General features: G+C 35.4%; 1 long non-coding RNA gene across 4 annotated transcripts in view; it reads left to right on the top strand.

Annotated features, from left to right (window-relative positions):
• Positions 1 to 20,426, top strand: part of LOC143686450 (uncharacterized) — a 116,555-nt gene that overhangs the window by 4,303 nt on the left and 91,826 nt on the right. Inside the window, exon 4 of one of the 4 annotated variants that reach the window (XR_013177158.1) lies at positions 1,703 to 1,807. The exons of the other annotated variants lie outside the window; for them this stretch is intronic. This is a non-coding gene — a long non-coding RNA (uncharacterized LOC143686450). Of the gene's footprint in view, positions 1 to 1,702; positions 1,808 to 20,426 lie in introns of those variants that run through there. 4 annotated transcript variants of the gene reach the window in all.

The following is a 20,426-nucleotide window of genomic DNA, read 5'->3' as shown; positions in this document are numbered from 1 at the left end:
GAATCAAATATGGCTTACCAGAGAACCCTTACAAATCATTTAAGTAACCCATAATCTGATTTTCTACTACCTGTGTTATCAATTAAAAGATATTCGGTGGAAATAAGAGCTTTGGAGTGAAGATTAGGTTTGGCTTCCTGTTGATATACTTGTCAATAACAGGATCTAAAGGAAATCACTTCCTCTAATGGGAAGAAGTGATTGTTTGTTCAACTGTACAATGAGAAAATGGAACTGAGTATCCTCCAAGATTCTTTCCAACTCTGTATTGTTTTTAAGTTTTAACATTTTCTCCTAGCATTTTTTGTGACAAAAAAAATCACAAATCATTTCTTTTCTCTGTTAAAACTAATCAAGAAAATTTTAACTGAAAATTAATTGCCATTCGAATAAAAATATCTAAATATTGCCTGGACTAGACAGTGCACATATTAGTCAAACACAAAGAAACTAATTTTCAGTAGCCTTGTGAGAATGACCTCCCAGATTCAGAATCTTTGAACATGTAATTTTAAGTGAACATTCTCTGAAAAAACTCCCCATCATTACTTGTCAATTGGAATGGCTGTGCAGAGGATATATTAACATATTGTGCTTTCAGTTATTCACAGTTACAAAAGTACTATAATGTACAAATAAATTCATCTATGTATACATGCATAAACATGCATACATACATGTACATGCATGTATACATGCATCCATGGTTTCTCTAGAATGCCTGCACAGGGAGAATGATCAGGTCATAAATATATGTAGCTTTGCTCTGAAAAGTAAGTTTGCATTAGGATGTTGTTTTCATAGTTTTGATAAGTGTACCAAAGTAATGCAAAAAGAAAACATTAATGAAACTGAAACTGGATTAGAGGAGTAGATGGAAATGCTATGTAAGTTCTCTGTGACTTTGCTGTAAATTTGTTATGTAAAAAAGTTTATCTAAAGAGTATAGAAAATTGGGCGGACAATGGTGGCTCAGTGGCAAAATTCACCTGACATGCTGGAGACCCGGGTTTGATTCCTGGAGTCTGCACATGCAAAAAAAAAGAGTAAAAGAATTTTGTTACTAACTTAAATGTTCATCTGTAAGGAAATAAAAAAAATACACAAATTGTGAAAAATTCCTAATATGCAAATGATAATGAATTAATCAGATATATATATATCAATATAGACAGATGTCATGACACAGGTTTAGGAAGCAATTTGCCAAACAAAATCATAAGATTTAATCAAAATCAAGGAAATCCTAAAACAATATTGCATCTTTTTTTATACATGCATATATACATACATAAGTAAAAATTTAATTCATGAGCAGAATATGCATTGAATTTATTATAATAATAATGCAGTGTGCTTGGGGAGGTTTCTGGGAGGGAAAAGAAACTTGCAGCAGATTTGTAAACAAAAAATAGAATTCATTTTGCTTCAAAAATGTCTGCTGTAAAACCTTCAAAATGAATTCCCATTAGGTGATTCTAATTCTTACTCCTATGCTTTCTGTGTTACATCTTTTTTTTTATTGGGATCAATGTGCAGGACACTTCTTCATCAACTGTTTAGTCTCTGTGAGTGTCCTCTGACTCTCACACCCAGCTTTTCCCTTCCACGCTTATTACTCTCCAGTTTTAACGAGGACCTCTCATCCTCACAGGAGCCTGTTGCTTGTTGCCTTTTCCCTAATTGATCTTCTTTTCTCTAGCTCATCCACACTGACTCGTCCTCTGGCAGATCAATGTTCCTAAAGTGCAACGCTGATTTAATCCTTCTCCTGTTCAACCACCTTAAATGACATCCAAGTATCAATTAAATTAAATACAAATCCTTCTGCCTGAGTTTCGAATCATTCCACAAAATGGCCTCTACCTAAACATCCTGGTCTTTTTCACTCTTATCCTGCAGATTTACATAACACTGTGGTTGTCCATTACCACCAATTGCTCCTAAGAAGTCCCAGACATCGCCACTTTCATCCCTTTGCCCTTCTAATTTTTCAGTTTGGAATAATGTCTCAAAGTTCTTTGTCTCCTAAAATATTATCATCTTTCAGGGAAACTGTTTTTTTGTGTGTGAAATTTTTCTGCTCCGATTGACTCTTATCCCACAACCAGATGTGACATTTCCTTCTTTTGAACCCCCGTACTTGTACCTCTTAATGCCATATGTATAGATAGTTTCAGACTTGCCTTTGGTCTTTGTAAACAATTACCGCTGCGATGTTAGGATTTGCCGACAATACCAGTTGGTAAATTTTAGGAAATAAGTAGGCTTAATGTACAATTGGAAATTATTTGGGTGGATTTTTGGAACTGAAAACAATACTCTAACATATTTAACACTTAAATCCATGATATAATGACAGCAATGTCCTAAGGTGGGAAGTTAATAATTTAGGGATCCAAGTATGGTATCTGTTGATAAATAGCTCAGTATAACACCTCAGAAATCATCTATTAAAGGCCATATGTTATTTTTAAAAAAACACAACATAGTCAGCACTTCACCAAAGAAAAAATGAGTCATTTTCAGATCATGAATGTAGCTCACCAAGGCTGTTGAGCTAAATGACAAGTTTTTTCAAGAAAGTTTTGTTTTAATGAATGCTTACAATGACAAGAGTTTATGTATCACTTGTAATAACTTTTTTTCATGTATGATGGTACACCTTTTTTTCCCATTTCCTCTTGACAGTTATAGAAAAGAAAATCTGGGAAATAGTCTTTTCTCTGGAATAGAAATAATCACATTTCTTTACTCCTGTTCTCATTCCTCCACTCTCTACCATATAAAAATAGAGGAATAGGAAGTTTGGAAAATTTCAAGAGGCCAGACATTAAAAGTGAAAGCTGTTATAGAAATTGTTTCCTAAAGACACATGGTAAAACGGTATGGAAAATTCCTTCTTGCTATTTAAGTGAGAGAATGAAGTATGTTTTGGATGAAGTTTAGTGCTGTCATCCTTGTAGTAAATAGGATAGACTAGTCCAGCTTTCCCAAAACTGGGTTTGAAATGTTTCGTTAAGTGTTGATCTATGTTAAATGAAAAATGTTTGGCAAACACTACATATATATATATAGTAGCTGTGCTGGTTTGAAAGGATATATGCACCCTAAAAAATCCATGTTTTAATCCTAATCCCATTATGTAAAGGCAGCTGTTTATCCTAATCCCTATTCAGCACTATATGCTTGAAACTTTAATTAGATCATCTACCTGGAGATGTGACTCAATCAAGATGGTTGTTAAACTGGATTAGGTGGAGACATGTCTCCACTCATTCCAAGTGGGTCTTGATTAATTTACTGGAATCCTATAAAAGAGGAAACATTTTGGAGAAAGCGAGAGATTCAGAGAGAGCAGAGAAGAATGACACAGCCATGAGAAACAGACAGTCCACCAGCCAGCAACCTTTGGAGATGAAGAAGGAAAACACTTCCCAGGAGCTTCATGAAACTGGAAGCCAGGAGAGGAAGCTAGCAGATGACACTGTGCTTGCCATGTGCCTTCTCACTTGATAGAGAAACCCTGAACTTCATTGGCCTTCTTGAACCAAGGTTTCTTTCCCTGAATGGATGCCTTTGATTGGACATTTCTATAGACTTGTTTTAATTGGGACATTTTCTGAGCCTTGGAACTGTAAACTAGCAATGGATTAAATTCCCCTTTTTAAGAGCTGTTGAGTTTCTGGTATACTGCATTCCGGCAGCTAGCAAACTAGTATAGTCGCCATCTTTGGAGAGTTACATTGTGAATTTGCCTATATATAGCTCTTGGAATTCCTGTCATAAATACACTGTTTAAATGTGTTTAGCTCATTTGTAAAAAAAATTATAATAAATATATTGTTATATTGGGATATATTTCCCAAATTTAAAATACAGGATCATTTTTCTGCAGAATGTTTACTAGTTAAAACCGTATAGGTAATGCTATATAATTTTCACATGATTGGTCATTTATGCATCAAATACCTACATTACAGACACTCCATTGGTGCTGGAGTTATATAAATTAAAGGCACATTCCTTGCTTTCATGAATCTTCACAGTAAAATGGGAAGTCATTATGACAATTCATCATATGATATCAATGGCAAGAGGTAAGTACAGAGGCCCATGTTGCGGACATACAGAATGTTCATATGGTCCCTACTGATTGCTAATCACCTACCAATCACTAATCATATTATAGACAGGCAGAATTGTAGCCTGTGAGAATGAAAGGGGCTCAAAAGGATGTGGCTCACTTAAAGAGCAGTAGGTGATTCGGCATAGAGTTCATAGTGTGCGAGCAGCGAGTGGTGGAAGAAGAGATTAGAAAGGTATTGACGAAGCAGACCATTTAAAGAATTTAACCAAAAAATGACATCCACAGATTAGTGTTTTAGTCTGGTGAATGGGTTAGAGGGAGAATTGTCTGGAAGCCACTTTAGATTAAGCCATGTGCTACACAATTATAGTTGTTTAAAGTGCATTTTTTATAAAAATTCTTATTCCTTTCCCAAGGTTTCATCTACTTGCCAAAATACTATAACTGATTATCTCTGAATCAATAATTTGGTAACTCTATGTGTTAATCTAAAACTGTTAGTGTATCCCAAAGAGGCCATGCTGTTTTAACACAATCTTGTGGGTGCAGACTTACTGTGGGTGAGATCTTTTGATTATGTTGTTTTGACAGAGATGTGACCTTGTTCCTTCAAGGTGACTTTTTATAAGTTTACTAGAGTCCTTAAAAGAGCTCAGGGAGAGAGAGCCCAGAACCTACACAGAGAGCAGAGAAATGAAACAAAGACCTATACATTTGGAGATGCAAAGCCAAGAAGAGATGAAATCCAGAGTTTGCCCCAAAAGAGCCAAGTGAGGACCCCCAGATGCTTAAAGTAGAAGCCACTGAAATCAGAAGTTGAAAGTCATAAACCAAGATTAAGGACCAGCCAATGACAACCACATGCCTTCCTAGCTGACAGAGGTGTTACAGATACTAGCTGCCTTTCCTCTGAGAAAGTATCCTCTTACAGGTGCCTTAATTTGGATATTCTCACAGCCTTAGAATTGTAATTTGTAACTTAATAACTCTCCTTTATAAAAAGGTATAAATGCATATAATATGCATTTCTGGTATATTGCATTCTGGCAGCTTGAGCAAACTGAAATACTCTGCTGTCAATAGTTTAGACTACAATTAAATATCCTCTCTCACCCTCACATACATGCTTCAAGAACTGGGAAATGATTGGAATCAAATTGCTTTCTGAGAACAACCCTGTACATAAATATACAACAAAACTAAGTTTAAATATGCCTAAATACCTTAGGGAGCAAAAAACTTGACTTCCCCCAGAAAATGTCTCCAAATGACCAAAACCTGTTAGAATTAACAAAATATTGAAATAAATTATATATAAATTAGAAGTTGCATGTGTGGACAGGGAGGGGGATTGTTTTTTAAGCACAAAGTATACAACAGAATAATTGCAGATTCCAACTTTGGCATTCCAACTCTGAAGAAGGAAATCTTCTTAGCTCACTTGGTTTATATATGGCTGTCTTATTAGTATGAGTTTTCCTAAAGTAGGGATGGATGCAAGGAATTATGGTTAATAGATTTTACGCAGTCTGCCTATCCTCTAAATCTGATGAATTTTGTACATATATTCATGCTTTTTCTGGTAGCCAGGTTTAGAGCCTGAATTCCTTAATTTGTAGGCCGGTACTGTGTTTGAATGTGACCCACCTTCTGGGCCTGTGAAACTCAGCCATCTTTTCTTTTAATAAATATCATGTCAGTACTTGCCTTCTGCTGGTCACTACTTGCCTCCTAACCCTACGTAAGAGATCTGGCCGTAAGGACATCTCAGACTCTAGCTGTCTGTATTTGAACAATCATTTCCCTAACCATGATCCTTCCCCTGCGTTCTCTATCACAGCTACTGTCTCCAACAGCCACTGAGAATCTGTCCAGAAATGAGAGAGTCATTCTTGACTCTTGTTTTTAACTTAACCCCTATATAGGTAATCAAACATAAAATCTTATTGTTTTAAGCTTCTAGACATTTCTCTGATCATAACTCCTTCCCCTACATAATATTGCAACAGCTTTCTACTTAATAATCTGCTTGGTCACTCTTAAATCTAGTCTCACCATTTCTTGACTAATAACTCCAAAATAAACATTTTATTAAGTTAGTCATTTTATACATCTCTAGGTGATCTCTCCATTACCTAAATTTTTTTTACTGGAGCCCCTGAGAAAGCCCTAAATGTCTCTCTGTGCCTCTCTTGTGATTACCTTTTCCTGTCTGCCCCATGGCCACATTTCTAAACAACAATAAAGTGGAAAGTTACATGGTATCTAGCTTATGTATATAGGGTCCAGAACCAGACTCTCTGGTTCAAAAGCCATTTCTGTCTTTTCCTGGCTCTGTGACTTCCCGCAATTTATGTGGACCACCATAATCAATTCTACCACCTCTGAATCTATAAAGTGGAATGAAAATAACAGTCAGTATTATAGGATGTTATAAGGATTAAATTAGTTGTGCCGTGGAAATGCTTAGAATAGTAATTGGCATATACTACACCTTCAATAAATGTTTGCTATAATCATATTTATATTTCAACTTGTATAGCTCAAGCACTGACAATGAGAGTATTGTTAATGGCATGTGGTCTATCCACCTGTCATGATCTGAGATTCAGGACGAATTCGACAATGCCTTAGTATTATATGTGAAAGATCTGACTTGTTTTTAAGTAAGGAAAATAGAAATACCCTAAGTTCAGTAAGGGATGAAAAGGAGTAGGTCACCTATTTTCCCCAGTACCCCACTCAGATACATTCCAGGACCAAGGTTCTTTTGAACCTTAAAGTGAAAATATCTCCCTATGATTTGTCCACTCTTTTCTGTTACTTTCCCTTCTTACCGGGCAGGTAAGGAGATCTGGCTTGTCTGTGGAGGAATACTCACTGGGCTGTTTCATACCAGGCAGGCTTAAATTAGGATGCTGGATATTTGTAGGAGTTGTCCGGGAATGTCATCATCATCATCACCTGGACAAATTGGTAACCTGTTGATGTATTTTGAGCAGAGGTATGGCATGATCTGACTTCAGCAGGAACATGAGGGTAGCTCTCTTAAAATAGTGGTAAAATCAGGAAATTTGAATAGGTGGGTTTTGGCATAATCCAGGTGAGAGTTGATGATGGATTGGACCATAGTGGTGGCGGATAAGACAGTAAGTGTCATAAAATACAGCAAGCATAGGATTGCCTTATTTGTTCTGATGAGTTGGATGAACTCAACCGAAATGGAGAAGGACGATTTTTGGAATGAGAAGCTGGGGAGAGGGTTATCAGCAGCTCTATTTTGATAGAGCTCTTCACTATATTTATGCATTAACTCATATGATCCTTGAAACAGACTTGAGTGATTGATCATAGACAAAAGGAATTTGGGGAAAAATTCTTATGTTTGTGTGTGTGTTAAACTTGGTTATCAGTTGTAAGCAGAATCTTGAATTTGGGGACATATCAAGATGATCATGGTGATGATTTGATTTCTTATTCCTAAACCACAACATCCTAACTATCCTTTAATGGATTCAGTACCGTCAGATTGATAGTGTGGCAATTAAGAGTGCTGGTACTGGAGTCAAGATTATGGCTATTGACTCCTGATTCACCAACTGTGTGACCTTGGGCAAGTGACTGAACATATCTATGTCTACTGGTCCTCACTGTGGGAAAGTGTATAATGAAAGTCTTATTTCCAGTTTTAGGATAAAATGATATAATGCATAACACCCTCAACACAATGCCTGGTAACGAGTGTACAATAAAGGCTGCTATACTTAAGGCATAAAATTTTGCTATATTTTTCATACTGTGACTTGTATACATTCTTCCCTTGTTTCATGTAGTGAATTATTATGATTAGACTGAAGATGTCTAGTCAGTTTTATATTCTATGTTTTTATTTTTCTTAGAGAAGGTGTAGATTTACAGAAAAACCATGCAGAAACTATGGAGTTCCCATGCATTCCCCCTATTATTGACACCTTGTATTAGTGTGGTATGTTTGCTGCAACTGACGAAATAATACTATTATAATTGTAATATTAACTCTAGCCTGTGACTTACCTTAGGGTTCATTGTGTTGTACAGTACAATGAGTTGTGTCTTTGAAAGTCCAAATCAAGGCATCATCAAAGTGATGCCCTCTTAGTGAAGACTGGCATTCTGGAGATGACTTACTGTCATCCTGGTCTTTGGCTCTTCCATCGCATGGTAATGCACATGGCGGCATCTCCTTGCCTCTCCCTTCTCTTCTGGGTCCTGCTGACTTTCACCTTAAGGCTGCCCCCTTTGTGGATTTCTCTCTTTGATCTGTCTGAACTTCATTCTGCTTAGAAAGGATTCCAGTAATAAGATTAAGATCCATCCTTATTGATTTAGGCTATGCTTAACTGAAGTAACCACATCAAAAGGTCCTTACTTAATATAGGCTCACACCCAGAGGAATGGATGGCATTTAAGAGCATAGTTTTCTGAAGTAAATAACTCCAAACCACCATGCCCACTTTAATAATGCAATGAACAGTAACTCCACAGCCATAAATTCTGGGTTAAAATGAACACAAATAAATGTTTTAAGGACAGAATAAGGTAATGTCTGTACAAAGTGAGGAAATAAAAGTTTGTTCTGTCTTGAAATGTTTTTTCTATTGTAAACCATAGCATATCAGAGCAAAGAAAGAAAAAAGCAATACTTTTCAAAGTACATCTCAATAAGTAGTTACAGAACAGATCCCAGAGTTTGTCATGGGCTACCATGTCACCACCTCTGATTTTTCCTTCTAGCTGCTCCAAAACACTGGAGGCTAGAAGGAATATTAATATAGTGATTCAGCAGCCACACTCATTTGTTAAATTACATGTTCTCTGTTATACCTCTCCTTCTTTAATCATTCTCTCACTCTCTAGGGATCTTTGAACAATGCCCATTATGACTTTTTCATGTTGAGAAAGGGTGTCCACACTAAAGGATAGGGGGATGAAATAAATAATTGATTTATAAATTATTTAAGAATAAATTGATAATTTTGGAGAGACTGGTCCTTTGGGGTTTAAGGATTTATCTGACGTAGGAATCCTCTGGGAATTATATGTTCCAGGAAAGCAAACGTAAACCTTTATAGAGTCTCAGTTAGAGCCGTAGGTGTTCCTAAGAGTCAATAGGAATGACGTTGATTGGGGTTTAGCAAACCATGGCAATTAACACTATCTAACAGAAGCTTATATAAGAGTAGCCTCCAGAATAGCCCTTGATTCTATTTGATCTCTCTTAGCCTCTGATACCTTATTTTATTATATATATTTCTCCCATTTTGGTCCAGAAGGCATTGCCAATCCCATGGTGCCAGGGTCAGACTCATGTCAGGGAGACTTTCACCTCTGGATGTCATGTCCCATGTGTGTGTATGTGTGCATATGGGGTGGGGGGTGGGGGGTAATGATTTTCCTTGCAGACTTGGAATTAGAGGGAGCAGGTCACATCTGAGCAAAATAAGAGTTTTCCTGGAAGCAACTCTTAGGTCTCATTATAGGTAATCTTAGCTTTCCCACTATAAAAATAAGTTTTATAATGGCCAGCTTCAAAATCAAAGGTTTGGCATATTTTCTTGGGAGTCCCAAGTGGTTGAGAGGGTACCCAGAGTTTCCCAGAAGGGAAAGTTTAATAGTTCCATTTATTTATTTCCCCTTTGGATCCTCAAGGGATTCTACTGATACTTTTGAATTATCAGCCCACCATCGTCTTGGATGTATCCAGGTGTTTGAGTCTGCCAAAGCTGCCAGAATGCAGCACAACAGAAATGGATTGGCTTTCAATAAAAGGGGATTTATTTAGTTAAAAATGTATAGTCCTTCCGAGGAAAGGCAGCTAACTTTCATCTGAGGTTCCTTCTTACACGGGAAGGCATAAACTGATCTTTGTTGGCCTTCTCTCCAAGCTTCTGGGTTCCAACAACTTTCCCCAGGGTGATTCCTTTCTGCATCACCCAAGGCCTGGGCTGAGCTATGAGTGCTGAGATGAGGTGTGCTGAGCTGCTGCTTGGGCTGTGCTACATTGAGCTCTCTCATTTAAGCACCAGCCAATTAACTGAAACATCATTCATTGCAGCAGGCATGCCCCCTAGCCGACCGCAGATGTAATAGGGGACAGATGAGCTTCACATGTCTTTGGCTCAGGTCCACAGCAACATAACTAGACACCTGCACCTGGCCAAGTTGACACCTGAACCTAACTACCACACCAGGTATTTACATTAAGCTATACAAAATTACAATGTCTCATTCCCATTCTGGTCTCCAGGAGTTTTGATTATTTAAGTGAACTATCCACACAGGTTGATTTAGATTTTGTGTTACAGAAAATTTAGGTTCTAGACATAATAAACCTCTCTGTCTTTGGTCTCATATAGTAGGTGAATGTCTAAAGTACACACACTATCATCCTTTTTTTTTTTTTTTACATGGGCAGGCATGGGATTGAACATGGGTCCTCTGGCATGGCAGGCAAGCATTCTTGCCTGCTGAGCCACCATGGCCCACCCCATACACTATCACCTTTTATCGTGCATTCTAATTTACCTTAGACCCAGCCAGACTAACTTCATTTAAATCCTGAGGCCTGATTTCTTTTTCAGTTTCTTTGACTGCTACTGTATATAGTTATGCTAACTTTCAGGGCTGCAGCACTCCATTTCTTGATCTTAGATGTCACAGAATTACTCAAAGTTCCAGGGAAATACCTGCTGATACACATATAGTTCAGTGTCTCAGAATCTAAAAACACATTTGCAACTTCAGACTAAGTGTGGCTGCTATAAGGGCTTACAGTCTAGGCTCCCATTTTCTTATAAATATTTTCTAAGAGAGACCCTAGCATATTTGTTCTTTTGTTTCTGACTTATTTTGCACAGCATATTGTCCCCAAGGTTTATTCAGTTCATTGTGTAGCTTTCAAAGTCCTTCTTTTTGTAGCTGCACCATATTCTATCATATAATTGTATCACTGTTCACCAATATGCTTCTCAGTCATTATAGTTTTCTGCTCCCTCCATCTATTGGACATCATGGATAATGTGCAAAATAAACAAACCATGACTTTTAGTATACTCACTTGGTAGTACAATCAGCAGCACTCTCAATTTTAGACAATTTTCATTGGTCCATAATGACAAAGAACTGGAAAATAAGGCCACCAACTATCAAATCAAAAGTATCCCTCCCCCCTAATTAGTTGCATTCAACTTTCCTATCCAAGAACACGAATGTCTTTCCATCTATTTATGCCATTTTTAATTTATTTTAACAGGTTTTTGGTAGTTTTTTGTGTACAAGTCCTTGACATCCCTGGTTAACCTTATTCCTAGTTACTTGATTGTTTTAGTCACTAATTTGAATGGAATTTTTTTCCTTGTTTCTTCATACAGGTCATTGTGTATAGAAATATTACTGACTGTTGCACATTAATCTTATCCTACCACTTTGCTGAATCTTTATTAGCTCAAGTAACTTTATCATAGATTTCTCAGAGTTTTCTAAATACAGGATCATGTCACCTGCAAATAATGAGTTTTATTTCTTCCTTCCTATTTGGATGCCTTTTATTTATTTGTACTGCCTAAATGCTCCAGCTAGAACTTCTAGTACATTGTTGAATAATAGTGGTAACAGTAGGCATTCCCTATCTTTGGGAGAATGGTTTTAGTCTCTCACTATTAAACGGGATGCTGGCTATGAGTTTTTCATATATTTCCTTTATGATATTGAGAGTTTCCTTCAGTTCCAACCTTTTGAAGTGTTTTTTTTAATCAGGAATGAATGCTGGATTTTGTCTAATGCTTTTCAGCATCAATTGATTTGATAATGTGATTTTTCTTTTTTGATTTATTAATGTGCTATATTATGTCGATTGATTTTCTTGTGTTGAACCACCTTTGCATTCTTGGTATAAACTCCACTTGTCCATGGTGTATAATTCTTTTAAAGTGTCATTGGATTGGATTTGCTGGTATTTTGTTAAGAATTCTTGTAACTACATTAATTAGAGAGTTTGGTCTGTAGTTTTACTTTCTTGTAGCATCTTTATCCAGTTTTGGTATTAAAGTGAGGATAGCTTCATGCAATGAGTTAAGTAGCATTCCTTTTTCTTCAATTTTGTTGAAGAGTTTGAGCAGGATTGGTGTTAGCTCCTTGTAGAATGTTTAATAAAATTCCCCTGTGAAGCCATTTGGTCCTGGGTTTTTCTTTTTGGGAAGATTTTTAAAGGACTGATTGAATCTCTTTACTTGCAATTGGTTCGTTGAGGTCGTCTCTAGTCAGTATAGATAGTTCATGTGTTTGCAGGAATTTGTCCATTTTAACTAAGTTGTTAAGTTTGTTCAGAGTATTCTCTTATAAATTTTTAAATTTCCTCAGGATCCATGGTAACAACCCTCCTCTCATTTCTGGTTTTGTTTATTTGTATCTTCTCTCTTTTTCTTTTTTTGTTAGTCTAGCTAGGGGTCCACCAATTTTACTAATTTTCTAAAAGAAGCAACTTTTGGTTTTGTTGATTTCTTTCTATTGTTTTATTGTTCTCCAGTTTGTTTGTTTCTGCTTTAATCTTTGTTATTTCTCTTCTTTTTTACTTGGTTTGGGGTTAGTTTGCTGTTCTCTCTCTAAATTCTCCAAGTAAGCAGTTAAGTCTTTAAATTTTGCTCAATTAAAAAAAAAATAGGTCTTTAGTGCAATGCATTTCCCTCTCAACATTTTTTTTTTTTGGTCACATCCAATAAGTTTCAATATGTTGTATTCTCATTATCAGTCACGTCCAGATATTTCCTATTTTTCTAGCAAGTTTTTCCTTGGTCCACTGATTATTTAAGAGTGTATTGTCAGGAATAAAAAGAAAAATATTATTATGCCTCAATCATATGGACTAACTAAAATATTAAAAACTTGGTGAACTAAAATTGTAAAATTGTAACCCATGTCAAACTCTGAAATATGACCTACAACTAATCGTGGTGCTGTGCTTTGAAATTTATAGCTTTTTTGTATATATGTTATTTTTTGCAAAAAAAGAAGGGAAAAAGATTTAAGCTCTCTAGCTTCCTAAATTCTGGAGCAGCTAGAAGGAAAAATTTGAGAGGATCGTATGGTAGCCAATGACAAACTCTGGAATCTGTCCTGTAACTATTTGTTGAAGAATGCTTTGAAAACTATTGCTTTTTTATTTCTTTGTATAAATATTATACCGTAATATAAAAAAATTTAAAAAAATGGTCAACCAAACTAAAATTGAATTCTAGTTAAAACATCAATCAGTATAAAGAAAAACAGTATAAACCATTTAAGGGTGCAATCCACAATGTCAGATTCAATGGTCTTGAATCTTTATGTAGTAAAAACATTCAAATTGGAATATATAAATAGGTATCCTGCTGAAAAAGGGGGGGGAAATCTACCACATCACAGTATCAGGGAATTCTCCAGCACAGAGAAGTACGAATGTGATGACCATGACATAGAAATAACTTTGGTGTATTTGAAAAACAGAAAGAAGTCCAGAATTTCTCCAGCACAATGAATAGGGAGAGATAAGTGAGAGGTGCCCTCAGAGAGGTAAGCTGGGCCAGTTCATACGTAGTTTGGATTTTATTCTAAAGTCAGTGTAACTCATTGTGTAGTTTTAATCAGATGAACAATATGATCTTTAAAATGTCTTTATAGGGAATTTTAAACTGGGAAGGATTCTGAGAGAAAGAGATTTATGCTTTCAGCAGGGGTTGGGGACTAGTACCAGTGGTTCTGTTTTGGGCTTGTTAAATTTAAAGGGTCTCTACCCAGGTTATAAAGAGAGTATAGTTCTGCTGAAACACAGAATTATTTGTGTTGATGGAAACCATCTGTTGTTAGTCTCTGTAGGATGCTCACTTCAGGCATTGGTTTTGGAATAGATTTGAGGAATCCTAAACTATATAAAGAGCAGATACCAAACTAATAGCAAGGAATCAAGCTCAATCTCGAATCCTACCCAGAAGCACAATCATGAATGCCTTCTCCAGACTAAAGTTTGGGTCACTGATGAATATAATCACTGAATTCAGACGAGATTCCCAGTTATCATCTGCTGTAATAGAAAATGCCACTCTCTCATTGTTACTAATTTCATACATACTCTGGAGATTTCATTACCCATTTTCTACCTTACCAATCAGTATTTGAAGACATCCTGTCCTCTAGAAGGGCAATCCTGGCAATTTCAGAAAATGCCTCAAGTTAATGCCTTCTACCCAGATTATTGCCGATGAGAGTTCATTACTGACCATACAGTGGGATTGACCATCAGAGTCACAGCAGTCACATAAATTGGCCTCGGGGCCTTCTCTCATTCTCCTGAAGAGATTCGGACTTTGTGCTTTTTCGTCTGGGACCTAAGTGGTGAGAATTTAATGTTACAATTTCTCTGGCACTATAATTTTCTGGATGATGATTATTTGTCACACATAGAACCATGTATCTCATGGCTCCCCAGAAATGAAAGATGCCTTCAAAGCCAGTTCAGGCACGTGGGTTCTGCAAGGGCTGGCCTTGAGATTCCTTTCCCTGGGGAACACTTCCCAGCCACATTTATAACCTTCTTACTTTATTTGTAAGTCAGAATTTTGCAATTTTTCTTCTTGATTGCTAATAAAGTAGCAAGAGCCTCAAAAACCAGAAAGCGCAACCCTCACTCACGGTAGATGGCTTTACTACAGGTGGTTGTTTTCTAGATGGCATTTTCTCTTATTTATTCAAGCTCAGTCTTTAATTTGATGAATTAGTTTTTAGATTATGCTGCTGCTACTGAATATAATTTTGTAAAACTTGACCCATTATGATTCCTGTACTGTTTCAATCAAAGCTACATTGTGATGTTTCAGGCTGTTAAATAGAGACATGAGTTTGAATTACAAAAAAAAAAAAAAAATTAACGGGTTTTATTTTTACACATCAAACTGGAGATATTCACACGTTTGTCAGGTAGAGCATATACACATCTGGAGTGTTAAGTGCTTAATGTGTAGATTGGAAAACATCTTCATGTATATGATATTTAAACTTTAAAACCATGGGACAAATCATATTTCCCAAGCACAAACTGAAAGAAGAAATAGATAGCAGAAAAACTTCCCCAATTATTTTTATTATGCCAGAATAATATAAAAAAAAAAATCCTGATGACAAAATCAGAAAGTCACAGATCAATTTCATTTGTGAAAATTCTATTTAAAAATGTCCATCAATATATAAGGAATATAGTAAAAGAAAAATAAGCCAAGATTTCATGAAATTCATTGAAGCACTGTGGGAATGTTTCAGTATATGAAATGTTTCAGTATAATGTAATTTGAAAATGAATAAATCATAGGAGAAGAAAAATATGATTGTATATATACTAAAGTCATTTAATAAAACTGCATTATTTTCAATAAAAATAATACAATCGAATTAGAAGAATATTTCTTTTGAATGGTAAAGAAAATATTCATCTCAAACAATTTGCAAACTTCCCTTTCCATAAAATCTGACAACAAAAAATGTGTTATTAACAGTATTAAACTTTTCTGAAATTCTTTTCAAGGCATTTTGAGCAGTGTTAGAAAAAAAGAGGTATGACTTTGAAGAGGTTGAGAAAAAATATATTATTTGTGATTTCAAAAGCCTGCTTGGGAATAGTAAGAATGTTTATTGTACCATCTTTATACAAAATGAATGTAAAATTATTAATCACTTTCTTAGAAATAAAATAAAATTCTAATGAGAATATATAAGTTGAGAGTCTTGTTTTCAACCACAACAAAAGTAAAACTCTGATAATAGGAAGAATTCAAGACCTATAGCTATAAAATGCTATAAAATCAAACTTAACTAAGTGGAAAGATTGGCTTTCTGTGGCTTGAAAAATTCTATATTTTAAAGACATGAATTCTCCCCAGAGAAATCTTCAAATCAACCTCTAGTTGAGTAAAAAAATTCAAGCCGTATATTGGTAGTTTCAAATTTTTTAGTGCACATTCATTATAATGTCATCTGGGAGAATAAACATGCATGAATATCAAATTCAAAATAGAAGGAAAGTTTAAAGGAAAATTTAAAGTAGAAGAGTAACAAAAATGGACTTCCCTTATTAGAAATTAAAATATTTTTACAAACCTCAGTACTAAAAGAGTATGGAAACTGCCCAAGGATTAGTACTTGAGCTTCATTTGAGATGGGTCTACTTTGGTTTGCCCAATCAATTTTTCAAACATAAAATGAATAATCCAGTAATAATTAATCCAGTAAACTGGGGTACACAGGGGCTTTGTTCCGTATATATTTGTATGATTATGCAGTGATGTGTTTGTTATGGTTTATGTATTATCTTTCTACCTTTTCTGGACACAGTTCAGAAAAAGAGATTATAGATATGTTTAATTTTCTATGAAGTTATTTTATGTAATTCTAAATTTATGTAACTATTATATGTTAATGGTAAATGTTATATAATATTCTTACCATGCATAAAAATGAAAATATATGTAATAAAATAAATCATCTATTAGGGAGTTCAACAATTATCTCAATTGATAATAAAATTTACATTGCAACGGTACCATGGCACCAAGTCAACTTTATTCCAAATCATTCTTATTTCTTAAACTATCAACATTCCTAAAATGACACTATAATCAAAATACCATATTTAATTCACACATATAGAAAGCAACTTTATGCCTTAATATGCCTCACTTTTAAAGGTAGAGAAAATAATTTATCAGCATGGCCTAACAGAAATAGTACTGGATTAAGTGGAAAAGACTGGACTTTGAGTTATTTCTGTGTAATCTTATTTTATTCTTCGAAAACTTTATTTTTCTTCCCTATATAATGGGGGCATAAATAACCCTTTTCATCATTAGGTGATGCACTGCTTGTTTGTGGGCCTGTGTTTATGTTCATGAACATAAAAATGCACTTGCTACAATGGAAAGTTCATTACTAGCACTAGTTTTAAAAAAGTCATTTCAAGAATACTTTATGTGAAGATTACATTTTAATTTATTATTATGTATAGAGGTTGGACATTTACGAAAATTCAAAAATCTGTGCTGATTTTGAATAGACATTTAGGTTCTATGCATAAGTGCTTTGAATAATGATAAGCAATTGTTATACCACTTCCATTTCATACTGAAGAGGAGACTTATGCTCTGAGAAATTGGCCTATTTCTTAGAGATACATGGTTTTGGAAGATCACCAACATAATGAAAACCAGTATACAACAGCCCAAACTTCACAAATAAGGATCTGTCAACAAGGATATATTTGACAGAGAAAGAACATGTCTGAAAATATGTGAAAATCTAAGAATACAGGGTAAGAAAGGGAAATTGAAAAAAATAAACTGATTCAACAAGAAGACATATATTAAAGTATACAACTAGAACTAAAGGCAGCTACATCAGGGAAAAGGGGTCTGATTTTGTGTTTCTTGCAATAATTTATACTTGACTTTCTATTATTTTTAATTAATAAATGGAATTAACAGGGTACTTTTGTGATTTTCTAATGTTATGATAAGTTACACAGATTTCTTTACATTCATATTAACACAGATATATATCTCTGGCTTCTTTCTGTCTTTTTGTTTTTTTTCAGTCACTGAGTTTGATTTTTTAAAAACTGGCTTTCTTTTTCTTCTGCGTATAATTTTGTTGTTCTCACTGAGAACCCTCAATTCAAATTGGTTTGTGGGCAAAACAAGCAGTGCTAATGTGGTAGTTTACTCAATCCTTTAGGAAACAGCTTATATTTCTCTGTGCCCTAATTTAATTGAAGTATAACTAATATTATCCCTGTCCTACCTAGATAGGTATATTTTAAATATATATTTTATTCCTACTTGTATAAAAATTATGATAAAGATCTAATATTTAATTTTAGGAAAGTTACCATATAAATAGGCAGAAGTTTCTAATGGAAATTTTTTGTCCACCTTTACCTTATTATATATAATTATCCGTTAAATTTTACATGTGAGCTTTCATCACTCTATTGTATTTAACTAGCTAACTATGGCAAATTTCATTCAATGCACTTTCTACTCTACAGTTTTTATTTTAAACTTATCTCAAAAGAAGAGTATATTTTATATTATAATTTTAAGTGCATGTGTGTGCATGACTCTTTGGACAGGAATTTTTTCCCCTTAAGTTCAACAGAATTTGTGAGTCTTTTAAATTAAAATAATGAAGAAATACAAAAAGAGGATTAGAAAGAAAATTAACCCACTTTCACTACCCAGAGTGAAAAAAATTCTCTCAGTCAGTTTTTTTTTTTTTTTTTTTTTTTTTTTTTTTTTTTTTTAGACAGAGAGAAGGAAGGAAGGATAGAAGGAAGGGAGAAAGGGAAACATTTTTAAACATTTTCTTGTTTTATTGTATTCTGTTTCTCCGTTTTTGTTACATGGGCTGGGGCCGGGAATCGAACCGAGGTCCTCCGGCATAGCAGGCAAGCACTTTGCCCGCTGAGCCACCGCGGCCCGCCCTCTCAGTCAGTTTTTAAAGCACTTTCTTACAAATCACATTCACATATCTTCAAAACGCCTACTCCTACTTTTCACCTACATTGTTCTGTAGTTATTAATACTACTTATAAATGGTGGCGAGGAATTACATTTCAAAATTTTACTGAATAGTATGTTGGAATAAATTACATGTTCTTCCAGGAATAAAAGCTACTTGTTTTTATGGTACATCAACTAAAGTAGAGATTTTTAGTTTTGTCATTTCAAGACTACAGAGATGTAAGGTTTATCAGAATTAAGATGTATTAAATCTGCTTCCTGTTGAGATGTAGTGAAGGTGGACAAAGAAATCTACATCAGTACCAGACAATAAGTGAAGAATGTGTGTGAGAGTAGTTCCCTAAAGATCTTGAGAGTTTGTAATATTAAAATCCACTTAGACTACCATTAAAGTTGCACAGCTATCATGTTCTTTGATCTTGCAGGAAGTAGAAAACTAAGATGGAGTTGAGAGCACAAGAAGTATATCAAGGGGTAATACCTATAAATATAAAAGGGAAATTAGCAGGATAGGGCAGGGAAAGACTGTGCTGCAGAGCTGATACTTGGTAAAGGAAAGAGGTAGAGAAGCAGGATTGAACAGTCAGAGGCTCAGATCACAATCGGATATAACACATTTTCTACAACCCACTGGGGAACTCAGGAGCAATTACCCAATAGAGAAATCCAGTAGTATGCAGAAATTCTCAGGCCCTGGAGCTTCCAATATGCTCAATCATTGGCTGGGTGTCCAACTCATCGATACTTTCTTAACTAAGATTGGAGCAACACACTGCTATGGCTGACAAAGTCCATTTCTTGCCAGAACCACTTTGCCATATGAGTTTGGGGACCACCTCTTGTCACTATTCCAATGAACCTCTCTTTCTGGAGTAAATTTAAAAGAGAAAGATTGGTAAGATAAATTATAGCTCCCATCACCGCATCTCTCTCCCATTATCCATTCTAAAATCCCTTTTCCCTAAATTATCACCTCTCTTGGTCTCAGTGTCTTACATGATGGTGCCACACAAATCCTTGTTTATAAAGAGTCTGAGCTCCTGGAAATCATTGCCTTGTTAGGCTGGAGTTGCTGCACTGATCATTTGACCAAAGGGATATCAGGATGTGCCCAAGTAAATTATCTTCGTTTCACACATAGTCTTCACTCCCTCATGTGTTCATCAGCAGTCCTACCTCTTCCTGCCAATCAGGTCAACTACTCCTCTTCTTGTCTGTAGATCCCTGGACATAAGAAGTCAGAAGAGCCCAGGTGGCAATCAGAAGTGCCCTTTTCAATTGCTTGTCAAAAGAATGTTCCATTCAGGGCGTAGGAAGACTAACTGCAAATCCCAGAGTTGTAAGGAGATCATGGAGAATAATTGGTAAATGCTTCCATCCTTGGTTCCTAGATTCATGTATTCTTCCTATAGGGGACAAGAAGTTCTCTAAATCATTATAGTACTTCAGCTTGGAGGATATTCCCTCAAACAAGGCATTTCAGATGCACTTTTTAATGGGTAATCCAGGATTCTCTTAGGAAAGTTCCTTCTGGATTATATAATGCATGTATTTTAGTTTCTTAGGCTGCCGAAAGCAAATACCATGGAATAGGTTGGCTTAAGCACTGGGAGTTTATTCGCTCATGGTTAGAGTCTGGGAAAATGTCCAAATCAATACTTCATCAAGATGATACCTTCTTCCTGAAGACTGGCTGTCCACGATCCTTGACTCCTCTGCCCTCTTCTTGCCCATATGGCAAGGCATATGATATCTGCTGT

This window comes from Tamandua tetradactyla, chromosome 6 (genome assembly GCF_023851605.1).
Source record: "Tamandua tetradactyla isolate mTamTet1 chromosome 6, mTamTet1.pri, whole genome shotgun sequence".
Lineage (NCBI taxonomy): Eukaryota > Metazoa > Chordata > Mammalia > Pilosa > Myrmecophagidae > Tamandua > Tamandua tetradactyla.
This window is presented reverse-complemented; position numbering and strand designations above follow the sequence as displayed.